General features: G+C 44.9%; 1 protein-coding gene across 1 annotated transcript in view; it reads right to left on the bottom strand.

Moving 5' to 3' along the window:
* The window catches only part of LOC115399841 (rap1 GTPase-GDP dissociation stimulator 1), a 63,640-nt gene that overhangs the window by 26,766 nt on the left and 24,576 nt on the right, over window positions 1–12,298 (bottom strand). The gene's annotated exons all lie outside the window — the stretch shown is intronic.

A 12,298-nucleotide genomic window follows, 5' to 3' on the forward strand; every position in this document is an offset into this window, starting at 1 on the left:
AAATTGCTTGTACCTGTTCTGTCGCATAAATGCCAGTTTTACTGTTACTTCTCGCTTGCCTGCCCTATACAGGCAGTCAGTGCTTAAAGCTGGTGTCCGGAGTTTCCGTTCGTTTCCAATGTATGTATAATTTTTTAACAGAGCTTAAATGTGTCAGTCTGGTTCGATACTACAATATAATATTAGCACAAAGCAATATAAAAATTTATTTTTGAGCCCCGCCTTCGTCTCATAGACCCCCATGTTATCCGAAAAAGCGCCGGTCAGCCAATAGAGTTCGAGCTTCCACTTTGTCATGCTGTCAATCAATGTGTGGAGCAGCCAGAGAGCACGGCCGCTCGCCCAGCAGAGGAGAGTTAGCTCTGCAGCAGCCGCCGCGCTCACCTCGGATATATCCACTGTCTGCTGAACATCCACCGTAAACAGCTCAACATGGAGGATGCTGGAGGACCAGAGGCTCTCATTTTCACCCTACGGATAACAGCGTGCACAATTAAAGGGGCGTGGCTTGGTCGCTCATGAAAGCAGAGGGAGGGCGGAACCTGAGATGTTGGATTAAAAAAACCTCTCTCTTTCAAAACTCCGGACACGAGCTTTAACTTTCTTAAGCCCTCCTAATTAATTTGGGGCTATTTGAAAAAAAAATTAAAAAAGATAGGCCGCACGGTGGGACAGTGATTCACGCTCTCGTAACAAGGTCCTGGGTTCAAGTCCCTGCCTGGGCTCAGGGACTTTCTGTGTAAAGTCTGCATGATGTTCTCCCCCTGTGTGAGTGTGTGTGTGTGTGTGTGTGTGTGTGTGTGTGTGGATTCCCTCTGGGCACTCCAGTTTAAATCCCATGGTCCAAAAAAACATGTATGCCAGGTCATTTTATATACATACATATATATATGTGTATATATATATATATATATATATATATATATATATATATATATATATATATATATATATATATATATGACCTAAATGTTCTCCCTCAGAACCCCATACTCTCAGACCATTTTTTAATTACTTTTCAGGTTTTGATTGAAGACTACTCTGCTCAAAATGATAAAATTCAGCTGATACGGACATTATCTGAAAAATCTGTGGCTCGGTACAAAGAATTGATCCAGCCTGCATTTGCTGCATTATCTTGTGAACTCAGAGAAATGAGCTTATTGACCAGTGGTGATAATAGTGATCAGTTTGTTGACAGTGCTATGCACTCACTAAAATCTGCCCTTGACGTAGTGGCTCCGTTGCAGCTGAAAACCAATCGACCCAGGCGCGTTGCTCCATGGTTTAATTCTGCAACCCGTGTTCTCAAACAAAAAACTCAGCAATTAAAAAGACTGTGGCGTAAATCTAAATCGGAACAATCTCTGAAGGCTTGGAAATGTAGCTTGCTAAGCTATAAACAAACTCTTTTTAAAGCCAAGACATTATATTACTCATGTTTAATAGAAATAAACAAAAATAACCCTCGGTTTCTGTTCAACACTGTAGCCAGACTGACAAACAGTCATACTGTAGTGGAACCAATAATCCCAGAATCTTTAAACTGCCATGACTTTCTTAAATTCTTTAAAGGAGCACAGCGCAGTTTGCTCGTTTTATGCGAAACACCGACCCCTGCAGGCCTTAGGCGTAACTGCAGCTTAGTGAAAAGCTCGTGTCTGTGGCTTGTGCCCATGTACGTGCACAGAAGAGGGAACTCCTTCCTCGCTCTTTTAGCAGCGCTCGAGTAAAATCTAAGTTTCTTCTGCCTGGTGGGTCTGTGTGGAGTTGTGGCAGTGCTAGAAGCCGGTCTGTTCTTACTTTCTGGAAGCTCCATCCTCAGTACTGCTCAGTTGTTGCTGCTAAGCGTCTGGCGGAGTAATGGCGGACAAATCGAAACTTAGGATTACCAGGCCAGCGGGAGGCGCATTACGTCAGGCTCAGAGCGATTCGTACCCGAATCACTCATATTGCTGTGCCTTCAGTGCCCTGCACAGGAAAATAGGAGCGACTGCGATCTTGCAAAAATAGCTCTTGCTGCCCATCAGGCAAAGGTGAAAACGTGTGTGGGTGTGAATAATTGATAATTTAATATTTAAAACTGCGCTGTGCCCCTTTAATGATAAAATCATAACCATCAAAGGTAAAATCAGTGAAGCGCTTTCCTCAGATCAAGCTCAGGGAATCCAGCCACTGCCTCTACCTGAAATACCTGAAATACTAGATAGTTTCTCATCAGTAGATGGGGCTGAGATTACTTCGATTGTAATGTCTTCTAAAACTTCGACCTGTCTCCTAGATCCAATTCCAACTAAGCTTTTCAAAGATATTCTTCCAGTTATTTTAAAGCAGAACTTTGCAACTTTTTTACCTCAATAAATGTGTTTCAGAATCCCTGTGGGGGTAAACAAAGACTTGTCACGGTGTTTCGCCGGTCCCTCCACTCCCCCCGGGGTCTGGGTCCTGAAAACAGCGCTTGCAACTTCAGAGGAGCGACCCGACTACATCTCGCGAGAACAAACCTGCTTTACGGCGCTCATACGGGATTACAAGTATAAAAGCTGTTGGAGTGCGATATCTGTCATTGTGTTGCAATAGACGATCTTTGCATGATGTGTTGATTGGTTCTAATTTCCGTTTGGTAACTGAAAAATAAAGAGGAGTGGCATCTCCTCTCATAGAAGTGCGCGCGAGTGAGTTCGCCACACTGAGCTGAAAGCATCTCCGAGTGTGTTTGTTTTCCAATAAGTTTGAGTGTGCGAGGCAGGCATGTCTGCGACAGAGGGAGCAACCGGAGGAGGCAGCGCGAGGAACTGCTGCTGCAGAAGATTTAACAAAAGTGCGTAAAACAAACATGAAACTCTCGCTAGTGTTAGCAACGCCACCCTGAGGTGCTCACGGATAGCAGAACCAAAAAGACAGAAAAAAACTTTTTCTAACAAGTGGAAAAAAAGGACACGGGAGTGGGACGCTCTCTGCACGGGGGGCGGGGGGGGGGGGGGGGGGGGGGGGGGGGGCTGGGGGGGGGGGGATGCTGAGGACGTTTACGGCAGTGAGCTTTCACAGGAGACCCGTAGGGGGAGCGCTAAAGCAAATCTTGCAAAGTTCTGCTTTAACTAATGCAGTTTCAGTGCTATGATAAGCTCTATATCCTGACTAAAATTTCTCAAATAAACTATTGTCCTGTAGGTGGCGGCAAAGCTGTTTAACCACGACTTTTTCCAGGACTTTTGATATAAAAGGCAGATTTGATATCGGTCTGTAGTTGGCTAGAATATCAGGATCAAGATTAGTTTTTTTCAGCAGTGGTTTGATTACTGCAAATTTAAATGACTGTGGCACATAGCCAATTTCTAGAGCTGTATTTATTATAGTTAAGATCGTATTTAAAGCAGCACTTTGCAAGATTTGCTGTAGCGCTCCCCCTACTGGTCTCCTGTGAAAGCTCACCGCCGTAAACGTCCTCCGCATCACCCCCCACCCCCCCTTCCCCCGTATGCAGAGAGCGTCCCACTCCCGTTTCATTTTTTCCCACTCCTTAGACAAAGTTTTTTCTGTCTTTTTGGTTCTGCCCTCCGTGAGCACCTCAGGGTGGCGTTGCTAACGCTAGCGAGAGTTTCATGTTTGTTTTACGCGCTTTTGTTAAATCTTCTGCAGCAGCAGTTCCTCGCGCTGCCTCCTCCGGTTGCTCCCTCTGTCGCAGACATGCCTGCCTCGCACACTCAAACTTATTGGAAAACAAACACACTTGGAGATATGCTGCTTTCCCTCAGTGCAGCGAACTCACTCACGCTCACTTCTACAAGAGGACGTGCCACTCCTCTTTATTTTTCAGTTACCAAACGGAAATTAGAACCAATCAACACATCATGCAAAGATCGTCTATTGCAACACAATGACAGATATCGCACTCCAACAACTTTTATACTTGTCCTCACGTCTGAGCGCCATAAAGCAGGTTTGTCCTCGCGAGATGTTGTCGGGTCGCTCCTCTGAAATTGCAAGCGCTGTTTTCAGGACACAGACCCCGGGGGGAGTGGAGGGACCGGCCAATCACCGTGACAAGTCTTTGTTTACCTCCACAGGGATCGTGAAACACATTTATTGAGGTAAAAAAGTTGCAAAGTTCTGCTTTAAAGTCACTAATGACTTGCTATTGGCGGCTGACGCAGGTCTAGTCTCAATCCTGGTTCTCCTAGACCTCAGTGCAGCTTTTGATACAATCGACCACAATATTCTCCTGCAGAGGTTAGAATGTGAGGTCGGCATCAGAGGAAAAGCCCTCTGCTGGTTCAAATCCTATTTATCTAACAGGTACCAATTTGTGCATGTTAACCAACAGTCCTCACCGTGCTCCCAGGTCAGTTATGGGGTTCCTCAAGGGTCCGTGCTCGGGCCAATTTTATTTCTGTTATATATGCTTCCTTTAGGGAACATAATTAGAAGTCACGATATCAATTTTCATTGCTATGCAGATGACACACAATTGTATTTATCTATGAAACCTGATCAAACTAATCAAATAGACAGACTCTGACTGTATCAGAGAAATTAAATCCTGGATGACTACGAACTATCTCTGTCTTAATCCTGGCAAAACAGAGGTCATTATACTAGGCCCCCATAAACTGAGAGAGTGTCTATCCAAACAGATTATCACCTTAGATAATGCCAGTGTATCCTCCTCCTCTACTTTCAGGAACCTCGGGGTCTTATTTGATCAGGATATCTCCTTTAAAGCACACATCAACCTGGCTTGTAAAACAGCATAGTATTTCCACTTGCGCAACATAGCTACAATAAGAAACATTCTACCGAGAAGCGATGCAGAAAAACTCATCCATGCATTTGTTTCTACTAGACTGGACTACTGCAACTCCCTTCTCGCAGCCTGCCCAAAAAGTGCGTTAAAAAACTTTCAGTTGGTTCAAAATGCAGCCACCAGATTATTAACCGGAACTAGAAGACGTGAACACATTACTCCCGTTCTAAAATCTCTTCACTGGCTTCCTGTCGAGTTTAGAGTTAGATTTAAAATCCTTCTCCTGACTTACAAAATCCTAAATGGGATGGCTCCGACCTGTCTCCAAGATGCTTTAACGCCTTATCAACCAATCAGAGCACTTCGCTCTCAAAATGCAGGGTTACTGGTGACTCCTAGAGTCTCTAAATGGACACTAGGTGGAAGAGCCTTTAGCTATCAGGCACCGTTTTTATGGAACCAGCTTCCAAGTGGTGTCAAAGAGGCAGACACAGTCTCCACATTTAAGGTTAGGCTCAAGACGTTTCTCTTTGATGCAGCCTATGATCAGGTCAGCTAGGGATTCTAAACTAAACTAAACTTAACTAAACTAAACTAAACTAAACTAAACTAAACTAAACTAAACTAAACCAAACTAAACTAAATTAAACTAAACCAAACTAAACCAAACTAAATTAAACTAAACTAAACTATCTGAACTATACTAACTAAATACTAGTTTAAATACTAAACTATTCACAAAGCTGCCCTAGGAGCTACAATGCTGTGGGAAGTACGGTGCACTGAGCCCTGTCCTCTAATGTCTGAATGTTATTCCCTTTAGTCCGTTCATTGCTTTTCACGTGCTGTCCCCCCCTTCGAGGGGGAGTCTTCTCCAGTTTCAGTTGCTGACTCCACTATATATGTATATATATATATATATATATATATATATCTGGATGCTGCGGCTTCATACTGAACCATTTCACTGTGAATCTGGACGACCCGCGGCGTCTGGAGATAAAAAGTAATATTCAATGTAACGCCGGTTTTGTGCCACATGCATCAATGCGCACAAAGACACACACCCTCCCCGACTGTACAGCATGAAGGCACCTGGAATTAATCAGTGAATTAAGGAGTCATCTGCAGCGCCGTCATTGATATCTGTAATATAATGCCAGCTGCATGAAGACGCACGGCTCTGTGGAGAGCTCCTCCAGCTGGGGCTTAAAAAAAAATAACCCATAGTATTAACCGGTCAAAGTTCCTGTTATCGGTTAACGGTTAAACGGTTAACCATGTGCATCCCTAGCGCTAACGTAGCCGCGCTGCGTCGACGTCATCACGTAAGTTACCACGTCGACTCGCGTCTGCCTTTCACACTCCCTTTCGCCCCTCCCACTAAAAAGCCGATAGTAGCGACCCGCTAAAAACACACGTCGATTGCAGGGTTGAAAAACCCGGGTCTAATGCCGAGTGAACACTTTCACACTGCCATGAGGACCCGGTTAATTAGCGGGTTGAAACGGGTTTTTTGGCCAGTGTGAAAGGGGTTTTACTCATACAGGTACAGGTTTACTCATTGTAGGAAATTCAAACGACAAGAAATTGCACAAATCAAAGCTCCATGACCGGAGCGGCTGTGTTGCCAGATTGGACGGGTTTCTGCACAATCAAGCTTCTCTTGAACCCGAGGTGGGTTGATGGAATGCTATATGTTTGTGATGTGTGTTTTTTTTAAATGCAAATCCGGTTTTTACGGTTTTAACATGCATTTTCTTCAGAGATGGAGGTTTGGACTGCTTTCTATTGTTGGATGGAATTAACATTATATTTGGGACAGATCTGGCAACCTCCATCAGCTGACAGCACACACACTGAGACTGTGTGAGTGACAGAGCTGCAGAGCTGGACCAGACAGGGGCATCCAGTGTGAGGCCGGTGTCATTTGTTTTGAGCTTTCCAACCTGGGGTCAGGAAGAAGCTCCAGAGTTTGGCTGGATTTCACACCAAAAGATGAAACTGGGGCGACTGCAGCTTGCATAGTTTTCATGACATGGACATGTTTTCTTCTGTTCAGGATGAAGATATTAAAGAGTTAATGCAATTGTTTCATATCTCAATCAATGAGAATCAATAAGAGAATTGATGAGGAATCGTACCCCCCCCCCCCCCCCGCTCAGACGATATGAGTAAGTGGGTAAAGGGGGGCCACCATGCTTTTGACTTCCATTTGGGGAGGCTCACTATTCCGCACTTTGAAAACCCCTGATCTAGACAAATCCTTGCATGGAGAAAAAAATAACATAAATGATGCCGATGTAAAGCATAGATCTGCCGGTAAGTAGTATTTGAAATGAAATGTGTTTACGGTGTGGTTTTTACAAGATTAGTCAGCATGCATGACTGTCTGCCGCTCGTTTAGGAACTAGTCCACGCCGGTGTTGTTGGCACCGTTGTCAACGAGGGACAATATATTATTGCGCCCACGAAAAGTCTCGTCTCAAAATGATACACCGGTTCAAGAGTAGGCTACAATATAAAGAAACAATTTACAATCATCTGGTCATCAGTTGGTCGGAAAAAACACCAACATGTTGCCAACATCTGAGATGCCCTCTACATTCAATTGAAGCAGTTGAAGCTGTTAGCTTAATAAGTTAGAAAACGGGTTCATTCCTTGAAAAGTTGTGTGAAGATGTTGCATTACACTTTATTCTGTGTTTTTGGATTATTTGGTGGATCATTGCTACATGTAAACCAAGCAGTTCCATTATTTGTTGTATGGAAGCAGCTGGACTGCAGATTTGATCAGTCACTGTTGTGTAAAGCGGAAGAGTTTGGATACAAGAAAATCATGTGATCGGTCATTCCTGGAAGCTCTTCCCTTCTCTCCCCACTTTTCTTCTCTCTGATGTCCTAACCATTCCTTTTTGTTATCCAGCAATCTTGGTGTCCAAAAACTGGGAGATATGTTTTATTGTCTAGAAGCAGCTTTTGAAGCCGATAGTTTCGTGAGTTAGAAAACATGTTCATTACTTCAAATGTGTGAATCTGTTGTTTTGCACTTCACTCTGTGGTTTTAATGATTGTATGGATTAAAAACATTGAGACGATGACCATCTGAATGTCTTTTTTGGGGGGTAAATCTTACCTTATCTGAATAAGTAATGGTTGCTAACTGATAGTAATGAGTTTTTATTAAAAATGATCAGGTATTACCTATTAACATTTAAGAGATAATTTTACCCAATTTTATTGAGTAAGTAGCTGTTGAAAATATGCATAAATGTGGGGTAATTTTAACCCAATAAACTTAAGTATTTCATAGCTTTTTATTTCAGTTATTTTTTACTCAATATATAGAATTAAATCTACCCGAAAAAAAAAGTAGATGCAAATTGTTACCTCAGATTTATTGGTTAAATTCTATAGGTTGCATTTTACAGTACACCATGCGTGGCAGTGTGCCGCACATCGGAACTCCAAAACTCCAAAATCAAGTAAACTATCCCAAACAGGCAACCTGCGCGGCGCTCTGAGGGGGAGGAACGTTATGAGGAATATTACTCATTAGACTCTGTGTAATCTCTCTGAGAGAGCCAAGAGTCAAACGGCATCACCCGATTCACCAATGACCTCCGTCCTGCTCAGTGATCAGAGAGCAGAGTGTTGCCAGGCAGGGCGTCACTGGGTTTACCAGACGGGGGGCTTAGAACCCAGGAGGTGCAAAGGATGGCAGAGAACGTATCGCATGAGCTTAAAAAACAGTGAACGCTGACTGCGACATTATTCATTACTACTTCAAGTTTTTTGTTTTTTTCATACAGTACAGCCAGAAAACTAGGTTTGCACAGTAACTGTGTATTTATAGCAGCAGTTCTCAAACTGGACCCCCATGGTGCTTGCTCGGCGGCGTGACATGCATCAGACACACCATCAAAAATCATTACAACCCAAGGGTTTTGTTTTTTGTATCCCTACTTATTCAATTTTTGCCTAAATCTGTGACACATGGTGATATGAGGCAATATATTTCATGAGTTGCATCATAACTCGCCCACAACCAGCCTCATTGACCATCGCCCTGTTGCCCTCACACCTGATATAATGAAGTCCGTCCGCCCCCCCCATGAGCCTGCATCAAGGACTTCTTCACCAACACACCCCAGACGGTGAGACTTGCCCCACCCACCTTTCCTCCACTCGCACTCTGAGCACGGGCACACCAAAGGGCTGTGTGCTGAGCCCCCTCCTATACCGTCTCTACACCTACAACTGCAGACCGGCCCACAGCAGTAATATCATCATCAAATGCGCCGACGACAACACAGTGGTCAGCCTGATCTCAAAAGAAGAGGACACCGCCTCGGTCAAGAAACTCAACACAATCTGCTGTGAAGAAGGCAATAACCTGTCAATGAAAACCTCAAAGACAAAAGAGATCACCAAAGGGCCTGCTCACACTGGACAGGAATGTGTATTTGGTGAAATGTGATCACAGCACCAATGCCTCTTCCCAGCTCCTAATGCGTCTGTACTCAGACCACTTCAGGAGGGGGTCTGGAATGCAATGGCTCCAATGCTTTGAGGTGTGAATGTGTTGAATGGGTGGCGGACGGCGGCGCAGCTGGAAAACACGTCCTCCCCGGTGGAGCAGGTGCTAGGTTCCTTAAGGCCTCAGTATGCTTCCCTGTCACTGCGACATCATTCCTACGTGGTCTACGCCGCGCCCTACGCCGGGGCTACGCTAGGGCTTGACCACATCTCCTGAAAATCGTGACTTCGCGCCGAGGCGTCGCATAGTGACGTGAACGTTGAGGGCTGTGATTGGTCCGCTTTTGCATTGTTTATAGAATGAAGTAGAACTCACCCCAAATGCTTTTCTGATCCGAGCAGTGCTTCGGGAGAAATTTAAATCCAAACTTGACCGGCGCACATCCGTATACTGTTAGCAGACGGGGCTATGTGTATAGCCGCTCCTAAAACGGCTTTAATCGTCCAAAAACTCATTAATTTCACCAATATTTCATCACGGTCCGCTCAGCCTCTCCTCCACCACAGCCCGGTGTCGCCAGATATGTCATATATCCAGATATATGTTCGGTAAGTGCAGCGTGTCTAGATATCTATGTCTATAGATCTATGTCTAGGTAAAGCTGGAGCTGCCGCATTGTTGTTGTGACTGCCGATTGCAAAACAAAGACACGCTGCCACGCCCCCTAGCAGCTTGGTGGTGAAATTGCAGAGGAGGGCGTTCCCTTGACGCAGAAGCAGGATATGTTCAGTGGCGGCGTAGGGCTGCCGGCGTAGGAACGGCGTCGCTGCGACGGGGAAGCATACTGACGCCATTAGGCTTCCTCATTCTTGAGTTTCAGTTCATATTCTCCGTGTTAGCTTAGAGTGAGTTGATAAACCAGACAGCGTTGGACGATATAAACTTCTCCCTGAGCAGCAGCCGTTAACCGGCGCTGGTTGGTTTAATTTCATGTGAGTCATTTGTTTTCTACTGTGATTGGTGGAATGGCTCCAACAGCCCGCCTCCCGGAGCAAGTTTTCCTGTGCTTCATGCTGTTTTTTCTGCGCTTTTATTGCTATTTATTCACAGAAAATGAAGTACATGCATTGTTACTTTACAGTCATGTAGTAGTACAGTTTATTTTACTTTTTTTTTTTCAGTTTCTGAGTGGTGTGGGTCGGGGGGGTGGAGCCAGGTGTCACTTCACTCACTGCTCAGCTGTGCAGCAGCAGGTAACGGAGAACGATCCGGTCTCAACCCACTGGTCCGGCACACATATCACTGCGATGTAAAGACGTGAAGAATATGAGGGTCCTCAGGAGAACCTGAGAGTCCCCAGGAAGAACCTGAGAGTCCCCAGGAAGAACCTGAGAGTCCTCAGGAGAACCTGAGAGTCCCCAGGAAGAACCTGAGAGTCCCCAGGAGAACCTGAGAGTCCCCAGGAAGAACATGAGAGTCCTCAGGAGAACCTGAGAGTCCTCAGAGTGGCGTTACAGATACATAAAAGCGAGAACAAACAGACTAAAAAACGGCTTTGTTCCAAGAGCTGGCACATCACCTGTTCCAGCTGTGACCTTCAGGAGGCGCTACGAGACACTAAAGTTAAACAGACTGGAGCACTTGGAGACACTTCAGGGCCAGGAAATACTACAGGTGTCATCCTTTTTCTTTTTTTTCACAACAGATCCTTTATTTTGTAAAGTATTTATTTTCATATACGAGTTATTGATTGACTCATCTTTTTCCTTCTCTTTTGTTTGCACTGAATAGGATAGCAGGACTGCAAGCAAACTGTGTTAGAAATTTTCTAAGATTATACTCCATGCTGTATTGTCTGTGAGTATGACTCTTAACTCCTCATCAGCAGGGGCGGCTGGTGGTGAAATTTGTTGGGTGGGCTTCAAATGCTTGCATAATACTGATTAAATAGTTAACAGAGCTGCAAAAATAACATCACCGGTACATCACCCATACACAGTTACATCAATTACAGGTACACTATACTTTTTTAGTGCGATCTCTCTCTCTCTCTCCCTCTCTCTCTCTCACGCACACACACACATATACATTTACGTACTACAAACGTGTTCTAATCCAACTTCAACGACAGCCCACAGATAGCCTGCTGCAGCTGTTTGGTGACATGTAGTGAAACACGCCGTTACTCAGCTAAAACAAGGCTCCTCAGTCCTTCAACAGGTCGACATGGGCCGACCTTATTAGAAAAGAAGCTCACATCGACGCCTTTCTGGGATGCAAACAGGTTAACCACCATGTCGTTGAAGTCGGGTAACTTTTGGATGAAGTCCGTCTCGATAGACAGCGTGGAAAGAGCATCAATCACAGCAAATAATCCACCTGGTTCATGCTGACGCCGCCATAGCTGAACTTTTTCTCCCTCCTTCCCAACCCTGGCACCAGTAGCAGCCCCGCTGCGTTAACTCGCTGCTGTTGGTCAGAAGTCAGCGGCTGTGGGCTAACTGAAGCAAGCCCCCTCAGCCAGATCATTACCAAGAGTGGCTTTGGATACTGGTTCAAGAGCGGAACAACTGTCAGCCACCTCCTCTACATGGATGACATCAAACTGTATGCCAAGAATGAGCGTGGCATCGACTCCCTGATTCACCTCACCAGGATATACAGCAATGACATCGGGATGTCGTTCGGACTGGATAAGTGTGGACGAACGGTATCTAGAAGAGGGAAGGTGATCACAACTGAAGCAGTTGAATTACCTGAAGGGAACACAACAGATGTGCAGAACAGCTACAAGTACGAGGGGGTACCGGAAAGTTCCCGGACTGTGTCATAAAATAATAATAATAATGAGTTTCGAATTCTGGCCGTCAGATGTGCTGTAGGTAAGCCTCGTGCATATCTGTGGAAAAGCTGAGCCTCCAGAGTTACGTTGACGCCTGTCAGGCGCTATTTATAGCAACAGAGTGCAGCTGCGTCTTCGATTTTTTCCAAAATGGCGACATTGACTGGGAAGCCAGAGCAGCGTGCAAACATTAAATTCTGCTTTTTGCTGGAAAAAAAACAGCAGCAGAAAC

This window comes from Salarias fasciatus, chromosome 13 (genome assembly GCF_902148845.1).
Source record: "Salarias fasciatus chromosome 13, fSalaFa1.1, whole genome shotgun sequence".
Taxonomy (NCBI): domain Eukaryota; kingdom Metazoa; phylum Chordata; class Actinopteri; order Blenniiformes; family Blenniidae; genus Salarias; species Salarias fasciatus.